Consider the following 14412-nt stretch of genomic DNA (forward strand, 5'->3'; position numbering starts at 1 on the left):
GGAAGGAAGGTTCTGCACCAGAATTTGGAAAGATGAAGTGGAGAGATGTGGGGTACACCATCCGCGGCTGCCGTCACAGGTTCCAAGGAAGGACAGACGAAAGGGAATCCTTGCTTAAATACCAGAAAGCAACCCTGCGGGTCGTAGCGGTTACTCCTTTTAGTACATCTAAATTGGAATCCATGAAATGAATGAGTCAATGAACAGCTCGAGGGTTAGAATGATGACTTCAGCAGAAACTGGTATCTGCGATTCAGATGAGTTCATCTAATGCTCCACATGGGCAAAGAAAAGTGATTCCTGGCTCTGTCTGCGGGAGCCTACCTGGGGAACAAGATCAAAGTCCCCAGGGAGGGGTCGATTTAGTGAGGTTGTGAATTGGTGACATCAGGACGTGCACAGGAAACACAGGATGTAAGCTCAATCTTTATGAAGCTCTTGTACAAATATCTTTTGAGAAATAATCTGTTGTAAAGATGATATTGTGAGACAGAGTATATCTTGTAATGGTATTCATACATTTGGGGGGTGGTGCCATTCTTAGGTCATATCTCTCATGAATTTCCAGTGTCTGCTGTATAGGCACATTTTGAGACTATATACACTTTCCTTTATATCAAAGGCTGCAAACACAGGAATCAAAAACCAAGAAGTAAGTCCAAAGATAGAATCAATAAGTCCACAGTGTACTCTATTTTGGTTTCAATAGCTTTGTTTTCCAGTGTCTCACCCCTGACACTTTCCACTGTCCTTGCCTTTTATCTTTGCCCTGTAAGCATTGCCACTGAATTCAACTATTCAAAATTCGCATTTAGCCTGGCATGGTGGCTCAGGCCTGTAATCTAGCACTTTGGAAGACTGAGGTGGGCGGATTACTTGAGGTCAGGAGTTCGAGACTAGCTTGGCCAACATGGCAAAACCCCATCTCTACTAAAAATACACAAATTAGCCGGGCGTGGTGGCTCTCATCCTTAGTCCCAGCTGCTTAGGAGGCCAAGGGAGGAGAATCACTTGACCCTGGGAGGCGGAGGTTGCAATGAGCCAAGATCGCACCACTGCAATCCAGCCTGGGTGACAGAGTGAGACTCTGTCTCAAAAAATAAAAATTAAAAGAATAAGAGAATAAAACATTAAAATTCACATTTATACACATCACAAGGGTGTGACTTAGTAGTATGTGAAAGTCCAGTCAAAGGAAGAAAGCTCAAAACTTACTAAAGGATAAAAACTCATAGATACTCTACAGACTAAAGAAAGAATTTATTTCAACATTGTTATCACAGGAAACAGAGATAAAGTTTTCTAATTTAAAAGAAATAAGAATTACTTCTTTTAGGTGGTTATACGAAATAACAGATGAGTATAATAAGTGCTTCAGCTTAGATAAATATCAATGTGTTTTTCCTGCATTGATGCTCACATGACAACAATTTGTAGAAATGAATGTAGAAGGAATATTCCAAACCTATTTAGGTATAATTACGGATATCATTAAAGATGAATTGTTTTCCATGTAAAATAAGATTTCTGAGGAGCTAATTGGTGACAGGATATATTATGGTATCAATTTTCAAAGCATGAGCCTGCTCATTATGCTAGAAGGCAGAATATTTGAAATAACGAATTTGCATCTAGACAAGGGTGTGTATCAGGGCCCCACAAAGTATTTAAGGACTGGTCTTTTCATATTGACATTATACACATAAAAGTGGGAAATTCCAAATTGATAGCCCATCCACTCCCCACATGCCCATCCCCGAACCACTTTTGTTATGTCTTTTGGCATGGACATATGTAGTACTACCTATTTCTCAAGGCTGAGTGTTGTACTTCTATTCACAAATTATCTCAAGGGAAAAAGTGGAGACTTTTTGGCTCTGTTTGATCAGGTGGCCTCTGAAAGTTTGAGTCTCTGCACCTTGAGCAGCAACTCCCCACTGCAGGCCAAAGGAGTGCAGGGTGGCCTCTACTGGCACTGGAGAAAAAACATCCATTGCTAACTTAAGCTTTAGGTGATAGAGAACAAGAAACAAAGAAAAGGGTGAAGATCAGAAGAAAAGAGAAAAAAGCAGAAGATAAAGAAGTAAAGGAGAGAGAGAGGACAAGAAGGTGAGGAACGAAGAGGGAATGTGTAAGGAAGTGACCACAAGGCAGATGTGAGCAGAACACATGGTTCTAAGGATGAGAGACTGAGGGTGCCAGGAGGGTGGGGCGGGAGCAGAGATGGCCATGCAAAGCCTGTGGGCTCCATGGATCAGAGATCCTGGCAGGGTAGAAGTATTGGGGGCCTGAGCATTGAAGAAGATGTGAGCTGGAAAGATAGCCAATTAAAGAGATGAATTCATAAAACTGAGCATGGAAGGGCTGCAGTCACTGGTGAGCACAAGTTCCCTGGACCTGGATGAACAACAAGAACGGCTGAGGCAGACTGGAGGAGATCTTTGCAGAAAAGGAATTCAAGAAATGGAGGCTCAGGTTGTTGCAAAGCCATCTATACAAATATTCTACAAGAACACAAGAACAGATGATTCTACAAGAATCAAGTAGAAGTATGGAGAGTATGTCCCTAAAACATGATTCAGTGACTGAGAATAGGAGTGGGGGGTGGTGTGTGCTGGATGTAGGGAGGTGGCAACCATCCTGTAGGCAGTGGATGCAGTGAGCTCATGTCCCAGAATCGGAGGTGGGATTTGTAGGGAGTGAGGGAGAATGGCCTGAAAGAAGCAGTGCAGGATAAGGGATACCCTCTCTACTCCCAGCCAAGTGGATGAGCATGTGCAGTGAACCACGCTCTCCCATGTCAAGAGGATAGGGCTGCAGGGCTGCCTACTCATGTCGGCCATCTCAGCATGCACAAAAACAGAGTCCAGGCTTCATCAAAGTGACCAAGGGGAAAGTGAGGCAGACCAAGCTGAATGGTGACGGTGGGGAGGAGCCTGTGGAGGCTGTGAGGGGCGGGAGAGATGGAGGGGCAGGTGAGTGTCTGCATCTCCCCCTGCACGGGTTTGTAGGATCCCTTCCAGCCTCTTCTGTCTCCTCTAAGCACATCCTTCAACGATTCTCTGCTTTGTCTAACCCATCAGGGATTCCTCTCAGCAGAATCAGTCCCTCCAACATCCACACAGGTTCCTATTTCATTTTAAAATATTTTATCTTGACCCCACCTTCCTCCCTAAATACTGCTCCATTTAGCAAAGTTCTCCAAGAATGTTCTCGACTTGATATCGCCTCGTCCCCAACATCCAACTACATCTGCCATCCTCATGTTATCAGTCGAGCAACCCACGTCACTCCAACCAATGCCTGCCACCCTGACCTCATCATTCTTGAACCAACAGCAGCAGTGGCAGCAGGTGGCTAAGCCCACGTCCCTTGGCTTCAAGGACGTTCCTCTGAGATGCTGCTTCCCTTCCTTCACGTTTTCATGTTTTCAGTCTTTGTTGATTCTTCATTTGGGGATGTAGTCCTGAGGCTCAGGACAAAGCAGTGAGTTTTCTTTGTGATCTTCGTACTTGATCAATTTTTCTTCTCACCTGACACTTATTATTTTATAACATGCTCCACAATTTATTTTTAAGAGGTATTATTATATAATGTAATGAGTTGGTATAGCATGCTCTATAATTTACTTTAAAAATGTATTTTCTTATCTCCTCCCAGGAAATGGTAAACTCTATGACGGCAAGGATCTTTGTCTACGTTGTTCACGGATAGTTCTCAAGCACTAATGTGACTACCTTGTTACAAGTAGATGCTCACTCAATATTTATGTAAGAAAGTGATTATGAAAAAAGTAGGTAAATAAAAAAGAAGGCACTTATGATAATAGAAGGAGGTCTTGTGCCCCTGTGAGCACTGCTCCCCTGAAGGACCATCTTCCCCAGTCTAGAAGGTGGCCGTGTGCAATGGAATAAGCCTCAGAAAAGAAACCATCGCTTGGAAATGGACCAATTCTCATGCTTTGGGATCACTTAGAACACGTGAAACTTTCTTAAAATCTCAGGATTAATACATTTAACTCCAAAATACAAATCAATAATTCTTGCAAGATGAACTTTTAGTAGCGTGCACTGCCTTTGTATTTTGTAGTCTCTTTTGAGATAAATGCTTTTCCTTTTAAGAACACAGATAATGAATTATTTTCAGTGACTTGTAAATGCTACTATTTAAGAATATCCGAACAGTACAGCTTCAAAACTACTTGGCACATGTTAGAGTTGTATTAACTTTTGAGATACAGATAATACAGGCATAGTCGCTTAACTGCACTGGTTATGGGCAGTTTCACTTCTGCTTACTCAGCTTTTCTATCTCCCTGCACTGGAACTCCCTCACACAAGGAGATTTCTAAATTTGGTAGCTCCATTGTCAGGCCTTATGATACAGAATCTGGACAATGTGGAAGAGAAGGGGATGGAGAGCGGGCAAGAAGGGAGTTGGGAAGATGAGACAAGTGGGAGAAATGAGTAAGAGAAAAACTCCAGAGGGGGTAAAAAAAAAAAAAAAAAAAAGACTAAGAAGTGGTGATCAAAATTCATATCAAGTTGTTGATTATAATATTATTTAACATAACAAAAATGGGAATTGCTAAATCAATTCTAATCCATTTTAGGGTAGAATATTATATGGACATTACAATTCACTCGCAAAGCATTTCTAACATGGAACAATGTTGAAGATGTGATGCTCAGTGGGAAAACATAGCATACATACCTACAAATGTCCATGCCCAGGAACCCACACAGCCGTACACATTCACAAATAAACACAAAAACGTGCATATGGAGAGAGCTTGAGAGAAATGAAAATACTCCAAAATATCGAGAGTAGTTACCTACTACTCTTGAAGCTATGGTTTTAAATATTTTTCTGTAGTCTCTATTTTCAAAATGTTTCTAATTAAGACAAATTATTTTCATTATAACAAAAAGATGTATTATTAAAACTAATGGACAAGGCTATGACAGTTATGCTGTAAAAGAAGAAGTAACCATAGAGTTGTATCTTATTGCATACTAAAATCTGTCTTTGCAATTTAAAGTCGAGGCATCAAAAAAAATTATCTACATTTTTTTTTTTTTTATTCAGAAGAAAATACACCCACATCCCAATTTTAATTCGCTAGTCTGAACAACAGAACAAAATAAAAACAACAAAAATCAAAAGCATATTCTATAAAAAAAAAAAGGTTTAAATATCGGAAATTCTGTTTTCATGGTGAAATGTGCTAGTTACGAAGGTATAGTCTCATATATCAGAAAAACTTATTTTTTAATTGCCATTTTGCCACTGTAGGCACTAATGAGTTTAACAGAAGTATTGATTAATTGAGTTCCAGTTGGTACAATGCCAGATGACTGAGTCTGCTAATTCCTATGACAGTTTACTGCTTGAAACATGAATTTAATTTTCCTGATTTCATTAATCATAACTGTGATTTACCATATAACAGTGTAACCATTTTCTTCTGAGAAAATTTCATTTTCATGGGTCATGCAGTATGAAACCCTGGAGTCTGCTGACTTTCTGAGTGAAGACAGGCTTTCTGTAGAATTTTCACTAGTGGGGTGTTATGTAGACATCCTTGACTTAGAATTCAACTGCATTTATCATATGCCACTTCAGAGACGCTGTCTTGTTTTCTTGCTTTATACTCGCATTGCCAAATCTGTATGGGTGAGATAAATATTGAATCCCAGAAGTACCTCCCTACTGCTGAGTTTCATGATACCAGTATACATTAATCAACTATTTTTTATTTTTTTACATCTAGACAAACATTACCAAACGTTTACGTAATTGACATCATACTGTGATATGGTTTGGATCTGTGTCCCTACCTAAATCTCATATTAAAATGTAATCCCCAGTGCTGGAGATGGGGCCTGGTGGGAGGTGACTGGATTGTGGAGGTGGTTTTAATGGTGTAGCACCATCCGCCCAGTGCTGTTCTCATGGTAGAGTTCTCATAAGAGCTGTTTGTGTAGCACCTGTCCTCTCTCTCTTCTTCCTACTTGGGCCATGGAAGACACGCCTGCTTCCCCTTCGCGAAGATTGTAAGTTTCTTGAGGCCGCCCCAGAAGCTGCTATGCTTCCTGTACAGCCTGCAGAACTGTGAGCCAATTAAACCTCTTTTATTTGTAAATTACCCAGTTTCTGCTACTTCTTTATAGCAATGCAAGAATAGATGAATACACACTACTCCTAACATGCTGTCCTATGAGTTCTTAATTGGTGAGGAGGAGAACTGCATGGGGATCAAACAGAAATCACGTCATAAATGCAAACACTGTCCACATCAAATTGCACTGGGGCCTGAGTATGGCAGACTGTATTCTAATTTGCCATATTTTACAGTCCTTTTCTATGGTGCCCCTCCCTGCAGAGGAGTAAACATTTGCACCCCAGTAAACTCCTAAGTACTCACATGGCCAATGAAAGCTGGGAAGATAGGGTATGCTGTTTCCTCCAAAATATTTCAAAGCCTATGTTTGCTTTGCCACAGCATCTTTCTCTCTGAAGAAGACTGAACATATTACAGATACAGGCTACTCCCTCAGGCTGGGGCCCAAAGTTAATAGGACAAGCAACCGAGTCACAGCTGATCCAGCATGGACATGAGTCATGAAATGAACACTTGTAAGCTGCTCAGACATGGAGGTCATTTGTTACGGCAGTGTAGCCCAGCTATCTTGACAGTTACAAAGAATCAAGTCGAATTTGGAATTTTTTTTATTTATACAAATACATTTTTGTAATGGCATGGCAATGATTAGAAATATATATTGAGGGCTTCTTGTACATCCCACACTTTCTTCAGGAAAAATAAAAATTAAAAATGACTGAGACACAGCTCTTTAGTCATAAAAATAACTAAGACAAGGTTTTCTACGAAGTTAGCGTAAAATGATGGGATAATTACATGGGCTTCATGAACAAAGAGCCGAAGTTGTACAGGAGTAATTGATACAACCTAGGTGGTAGAATTACAAGCAATATTTACAAATGGAGTAATCATTAAACTGGGCCTTTAGCTTCAGGAGGGTTTTTTCTAATTAGGGAAGTGAGAAGGACATGGCAGGTTAAACCAAACTACATAAACAAAGTTCTTAAGATGTAAAGAGTTTGGCCTATATTTGGAATAACAAATGAAAAACAAAATCTATGATGGTAAACCCAAGCCAGATGGGACCTTGGAGAAGTCCTAGACAAATATCCCATCTATATATATGAGGATACCTAAGTCCAGAAATAGTAGGTGATTTGCTTAGTATCACGCCTCTGGAAATGGCAGAGTCATCTTCCACACCTGTTCTGTTGCAATGCTGTGCAGAGGTGAGGTTTGTGGCGGGGCCAGGTGGAGTTCACAGAGCATAGGGTGGGACATAGATGGTCCGAATGAATGGAATTTTAATACACTTCTTAGATTCCTCATAATCTTCAAATACCAGGTGTGATGATCCATTTACAAAGACCATTTCTGACAGAGATTCTATAGGTAAAAATGTGAAGAGAGATCCAATGGGGAAATGGATACAACACTAGGCCAGAGTGAAAAAGAGCTTATTCTTTTATAAAATACCTAGAGTTACCTTTGTTAAGTGAGAGATTATTTGATATAAAACAGGGATTGCTTCAGTCCTTAAAATTGATCAGCCTTTGGCTTCCAGCCAATCAAATAAAGCCTACATTGCATGGTGAGGTCTCTGTATAAAATTTTCCAGCGTGATGGGGTCTCTGCACAAAATTGTTCTGCACATGTGTTCTTGGAAAAATTAGTGATTATGTGTTGATGTTTGCCTCTGTGAAGATAGCAATTTGTGACTGTCCAACTGAATTTTAATAACGTAGTCAAATCACTTAGATCTTAGCTATCTCTCTCTAGAGGGAGAAATGAGACATTTTGTCAATTGAGTAATTTTTTGACTCTCTATTTCCACTCTTTAAAATCATAATTCAAAGTAAAAGTTATATAATGTTTTTCTTTGATAAAATTCACAGAATAAGGATGGACCTTATCAAACCCTCAGGATTTCATTAATATGAATAAAAACTTCAAAGGCTCTTCTTTTGAGAAAAATGCTTAAAGTATTTTATGCTTGACCTTGATTTTATAACAATGATTTAAAATGAACTCTGTGCTATTTCTTACCTTTTTAATCAGTTTTTAATCTATGTTTCATTTAAGCAATATATAAATACTACTCTATCTTTAGATAATAATTCCAACCATTTGTAGAAATGGAAGGCCTACTTAATTATGAATAAAAGTGCATAGAGCAAGGTGTTAACTGCATAAATGGACTACTTTGAAGAGTACTCTTAAATTAATAATTTTCACCAAGTTCTCAAAGGCCTATTTAAAACATTACCTTTTTCTATGTATTTAATGCTGTTATAATCCTAAGAAGGACGTTTTTTCCATTTGTAATATCCCAAATAAAATAGTTCATAAGTGAGATTACATTTTCAAAATGACTTTGGGTTTTACACTCCTTTTAGGATTTAAAAGTACTGAATCATTTCGTCTAATGTCATCGGGAAATAACATGACTTGCATGGTGCATTTTTGTTTCTGTAGAACGTTCTAGTAAGATCAAGTTTATCATGACCATGTAAATCCACATATTTTACAAATGGATTTGGCGAGTTGATTGAAGTCAGTTTCGGCAGTGGAAGCAGAATTAAAGTATAATGACATCGATCCCTTCTACTCTACACCTTCATGGTGCTATGAACTGTTCCCTTAAAGATCTTGGTATAAGTGAAATTTTACATTGTGTGATGATGTGATATTCATCTTCTCCTCCGTGCTCACCCAATCAGAAGCTCTGAGTACTATGATTCAACCTATCTCTACTCTACAAATGCATAGCATAGTGCCAGACACACCACAGGCTCTCCAAATATGTGTGCAGCAGAAGAGCACATGGGAAAGCCACCACTCAACTTCTCAAGTGAACGCCACTCAATCCCACTCACGAGTGAGTCTCTCTCGTTTACCTTCAACACCTGTCCATGGCAGCCTACATTCACTTGGACTATTTTTTTATCATTCTCTTTCTCTATAATATTTTAGGTCCAGAAATACTTTGTATAAATATCTTTGGAAATATATCATATTTTATTTAAAGGTGTGTAGTCAAGAATTTGGCTCCAACCTCAGAAATGCCTGGACTTTGTACTTGGTTTCTGGGAGGAGAATCTTTGCCATACTTATATCTTTGTTTACGGCAGGAGCTGGCCACAGTTGGATTTCAGGGCAAGGCTAACTACATCTAACAATCTTAGCGTGAAGTTGGTCCATGCCAGAAAGACCAACCATGTCATTTATGGTGGGAGCTTTGGTTTACAGGATGTCAGCTGACCTGAAGACTGAGTTCAACCATATGGGAAGTTAATCAATGAGTCATGCCTACATAGTGAAGCCTCAGTAATAGCTCTGGACACAGAAACCTGGGCCGTCTTCCCTGGCTGACAAACCTCCCTGAATATTGCTGCATACTGATGCTCAGAGGTCAATGCATCCTGACTCTGCAGGGAGCAGGCAGGAGAAGCTGCACATTTGGAAGCCTCCTGGGTCCAGCCTCAGGCATCTCTTCTTCAGGTGATGTTTAACATGTATTCTTCTTCTGTAATAAACTGTAACCATGAGTGTAATAGCTTTCCGTGGGTTCCATGAGTCCTTCTAGTGAATTATCAAGGCTGAGGGTAGTTTTGGGAAACCCAAACTTGGCGTTTGTATGAGAAGTAAGAATGTGCTTGTGAGGGTCATGCCCTCGGGCTTTGCGGTTTGGTTACCTCTGGATAATAGGTAATGCTTTAAATAAATAGCTTTCACATTGATCCCCTTTGAAGCTTAGAATCTAATACAAATCGAACCCCTCATTTGATAGGGCAGGCAGTAGATAGGTTGAGTGATTCATATGAGAGTAGGGGCAGCATCAGGTCGTGTTCTCCGACTGTTTCAGTCAGACCACTGTGAAGTTACTGAGAACTCTGTGCTCTGGGGAAATGTCCAGAAAAACAAAGATCTTTTAGAATTTCATCCCAGCCAGCAAGCGTAAAGTAATTTCAGTTAATTTTTATTTTTTGATATATTAACAAAATTATCAGTTGAAATGAACTCAATGTTTATATATTACTAACACAGTAAACCTTTTTTTTCCTATTTGAATGTAGGGGTTTGTTAATATCTTTTTTTTAAATGCACTTGAGGTTCCTTTGTGCAAGGTACCTTGTACATAAATTACACTGGTGGCCCGGATTTACCAATGATATCAGAAAATATGCATATGCATTGTTAACCATATTATTCATGATATATGAACATAAGAGACACTATTAGTTACATTCCGTTCACTTTCACCATAATCCTGGTAATTATTATTATTATTATTATTCTTAACAAAGGTGACTGAAGACCACACAACTTTGTAAGATGAACTAAATGCAATACATGGTAACAGCAAAGTCCACATTTTGAACCCAGATCAGTTTGAAGGGAGACAGTAGAGCTGCTTTATGCTGCAACACTTAACTCTAAAATGTGTTCTCTAAGAAAAATACACAATTATGAAAAGATCCAAAGCTCGCTTTAAGTCCAGGTTAGCACTAGAAATCTAGCCTCTATAATATAGAATTATTTTTAAAAATATATTTTCTAGTTGATATACTTCATACAAAATGAAATGACAAATGAAAGACAAAGCGTGGAAAGCATGACAGATATGTACGTTTTCCTTGTATGAACGGGTGCTCTTAACTTGCTCCTCTCCCCTCCTTTTTCAGTATCAGTTGTAACGCCAACTTCTACCGACCTCTAAAACAGGACGTGGCTTTCTATCGTATGCCAAAAACACACCCTTTAGCACACTGTCCTTGGTTCCTTCATGACTCCTTACCTGTTTGTTGGCAACGATGTTCACTTGTCTAATGTGATTACAGTTGCCCATGGGCTTCTCATGGAGGCCAATGCACTGTGTACCTGCACTTGACAAGATCATTAAACCTTCCTTTGTTCTACGTGGACATTTTATCTTGGTTAGCATAACTTCTGGGATCCAAAACTCTAATAAAAGTAAAATACGAGCTGTGTTAGCAGATAGCATTGCTCATGGTGAAAATAACCCTGACTGGTAAATTGCATCTGACTGGGGTACTATGAACGAACAACCTATAACATTTGAGAAGCCATAGATTTGGACTAGTCAGGGCTGTGCCTTTGAACCTGCCTTTGAATCTGCACATGATGCCCTCTTGGGAGAATTCTGGGATTTAACTCCATGTGGGCACTACTTGGGAAAGGCTCCTATGGTGTGTCGGTTTCTGAGCTGAAGTGACCTCACACTCATCTAAGTGAAGCTTGTTCTCTTGGATATGTATATGGTTCTCCTGTTACTCGGAGGTCCAGAGAATAGGGTTTTTTGTTTGGTCTGGTTTGGTTTGGTTTTTGTTTTGTTTTGTGTTTTGTCTACTGTAAAGATTTTACCAAAAGAAATCTCCTAACTTTTCCACCAGCCCATTGAGCATCCTGTCTGCTTATCTTTCTATGGGTGCCTGATTACAGACGTGGCCTATGAAGCCACTTGCTTTTAAATGTCTAATGGAGCCTAAGAAAACCCACAATGCAAGTCATAGCATCCAACATGCCTGCATTCCAGGGTTTCCTGGCTCCTGGAAAGTCCACCTTTCTACCCTGGTTTAATATCTGTTTTCTGTGATAAATGTGTTTATATCTCATGGAACATCTAAAACCAAAACAATCATTCCATGCCCCAACCCTTGCTTGCTAAATCAAAGTTTTCTCTCCCATGTGCCTTTCTTTGTGCCATCAGTGAAAATATACTATCATTTTTTTCAACTTTTTAATCTGCCCTGCTGTGAATTTAATCCAATTCTCTATTGCCTTCTACCTCTATGACATCATAGCAGGTTTTTCTAACTCTTTTCCAAATTATGACATGTAACCGCCTTAACCTACCTAATACACAGCTTCCACTTAGGGGACTATGATGACTTATGGTTGCCTCTTAGACCAAATGTACACTCTTGGTTGTCATCCACCCAAGGGCTTCCACCAGGTGACCTCACTTTGCTTCCTTAGATTTATCCTCTGATGTGGCCCTTTCATTTTCTCTTCCTGAATTTTTCTCACTTGTCTTTCATTACGTTCTCCGGGAATAAGTGCTCCTTCTCATAATTCAAATGTAAGCCTTTTTCCAGAACTCAAAGTTCACCTTTCCCAGAGCTTACAACTGTGTGCTACCATAAAATTCACCTTATCTTTGAGATTTTCAGCACCTGTATTTGTGGTATATTTTACTTAAGGTAGAATTTGCTTATACATGACCTTACTATATTTCTCTATTTGCTGAATAAACCAAATCTCTGAATATTTCTTTGATTATTTGTATTCAACATGCTTTTCTATGCAGGAACTCAAATGATCTCCAAAACAACTGAGTAAGGGAGGCTAGGAGAAATGATTAGGTTTATTTTGCCAATGAGGAGATTACACACAGAGAAGTTAACTGCCTATCACAACAGCATTGCCTGCCCTCAAAGGGCAAGTTAGGGCTAGTGTCAAAATCTCTTGGTCATGAGCTTCATGCTATTATTACTATGTCTTAGTTCATTCCAGGACCTACTACAGCAAATTACATTAGTCTGGGGATTTTTAAACAACAGAAATTTATAACTCACAGTTCTGGGGGCTGGAGATTCCAATATCAAGGTACCAATAGATTTGGTATCTGGTGAGATTTGCTTTATCTCTGCTTCAAAGATGGCACCTCCCTGTGGCATTGTCACATGGAAGGAGAAGCAAGAGAGATCCCTCAAGCTTTTCTAATTAAGGTGCGAAGGCCGGGCACGGTGGCTCACACCTGTAATCCCAGCATTTTGGGAGGCTGAGGTGAGGGATTACTTGAGGCCAGGAGTTTGAGACCAGCCTGGCCAACACAGTGAAACCTCATTTCTACTGAAAATACAAAAACTGGCTGGGCCTGGTGGCAGGTGCCTGTAATCTCAGCTACTCAGGAGGCTGAGGCAGGAGAATCGCTTGAACCCAGAAGGCGGTGGTTGCAATGAGCCAAGATGGTGCCACTGCACTCCAGCCTGGTCTACAAGAATGAGACTGTGCTCAAACAAAACAAAACAAAAACAAAAACAAACAAATAAACAAAAAGGTGCTAATCCCATTCATGTGGGTAGAATCTTCATGACTTAGTCACTTCCCAGTGACCCCACCTCCCCGACTCTAAATATGATCCACATCAGATTTTGGGCTCCAACATTCAAATTTTAGTGGGACACCAACATTCAGACCACAGCACACTGTTTACAAAAATATTCTCTAAGCCTGACATCAAACCTTGCAGTAGGTTGTATCTTTGGTTCACTTCAGCAACTGTAAGTCACAAATATTCTAACACACATGCACACACTTCTCATATATGCTCGATGAACAAAAGAGTAGTGTACATAGTCTCTAACTGAGATTTTTTTTTCATTTCAAATGTTAAGCTACCCAGAAGAGAATTTCCTACTAGTTTTTCTATTTAAAAATTCTACGATCTTCTATTTTTAATGCAAATTATTCATGATGTAAAAAAAAAACCCAGAAACTTAACCAGAAAAACAGAGTTTAATTTATTGCACTTCTTTTAGTTTAAAAGATTAGTATGTTGACTATAAAACTGACATATATCCTTTAGAACCTTATGGAAAAATGATCTCCAGAGGTTCAGAGGTCTGACTCTTTTTCCTGAGGCTGCAGTCTAGGTTTGTAGTAAATTCAGAAGGCAGAAACAAAAAAATAAACAGGTTGGCAAATCTTAGTGAAGATGGCCCAGATAATATTTCAGTAAAACATACAACATTTTCACCTCATGTTTAAAGCTCTTGATATTTAAAGAAAGTTTTGACCAGCATTTATGGATCACCTTTTGTATTACAGGAAATCTGCTACATGATAAAAACTGAATAATAATTCATAAATAGTGTTCGCTCACACAAACCCATAGGCTGCTGTTAAAATTAAACTTCTGTGGGAATCATAATTCGATAATTCAGCCAATATTTGTTGAGCTCTTTGTCTATGAGAGGACAGTTGCGGTTGGGGAAGACGATGCATAAATAACCACAGAAGTAGGCAGGTATATAAATTGAAAATCAAAAGGTGCAAAGACGAAGGTGGGATAAACCATGAGAAGAAAGGAAGAAAGTATGAGAAGGGGTTAAGGAGAAAGAGGGAGGAAGACACTTTTGATGATGAAGGTGCCCTATGTTGGAAGGTTGGAACATTATCGTAATTCCACACTCCCCTCCTCTCCTAGTAAATTAAATGATAGGCACCATTGTGGTTAAGGAGATGTTATTACAGCTCTTCAGCGTCTAAACAGCTATTTG

At 39.3% G+C, this 14412-nt stretch overlaps 1 protein-coding gene and 1 long non-coding RNA gene across 5 annotated transcripts in view; both read right to left on the minus strand.

Annotated features, from left to right (window-relative positions):
- The window catches only part of CSMD1 (CUB and Sushi multiple domains 1), a 2034404-nt gene that overhangs the window by 891750 nt on the left and 1128242 nt on the right, over positions 1-14412 (minus strand). The window lies entirely within an intron of this gene.
- The window catches only part of LOC103886586, a 40328-nt gene continuing 31168 nt past the window's right edge, over positions 5253-14412 (minus strand). For both annotated transcript variants that reach the window (XR_001906071.3, XR_004186001.1), the window contains exon 3: positions 5253-11071. This is a non-coding gene — a long non-coding RNA (uncharacterized LOC103886586). The remainder of the gene's footprint in view (positions 11072-14412) is intronic.

Source organism: Papio anubis, chromosome 8 (genome assembly GCF_008728515.1).
Source record: "Papio anubis isolate 15944 chromosome 8, Panubis1.0, whole genome shotgun sequence".
Taxonomy (NCBI): domain Eukaryota; kingdom Metazoa; phylum Chordata; class Mammalia; order Primates; family Cercopithecidae; genus Papio; species Papio anubis.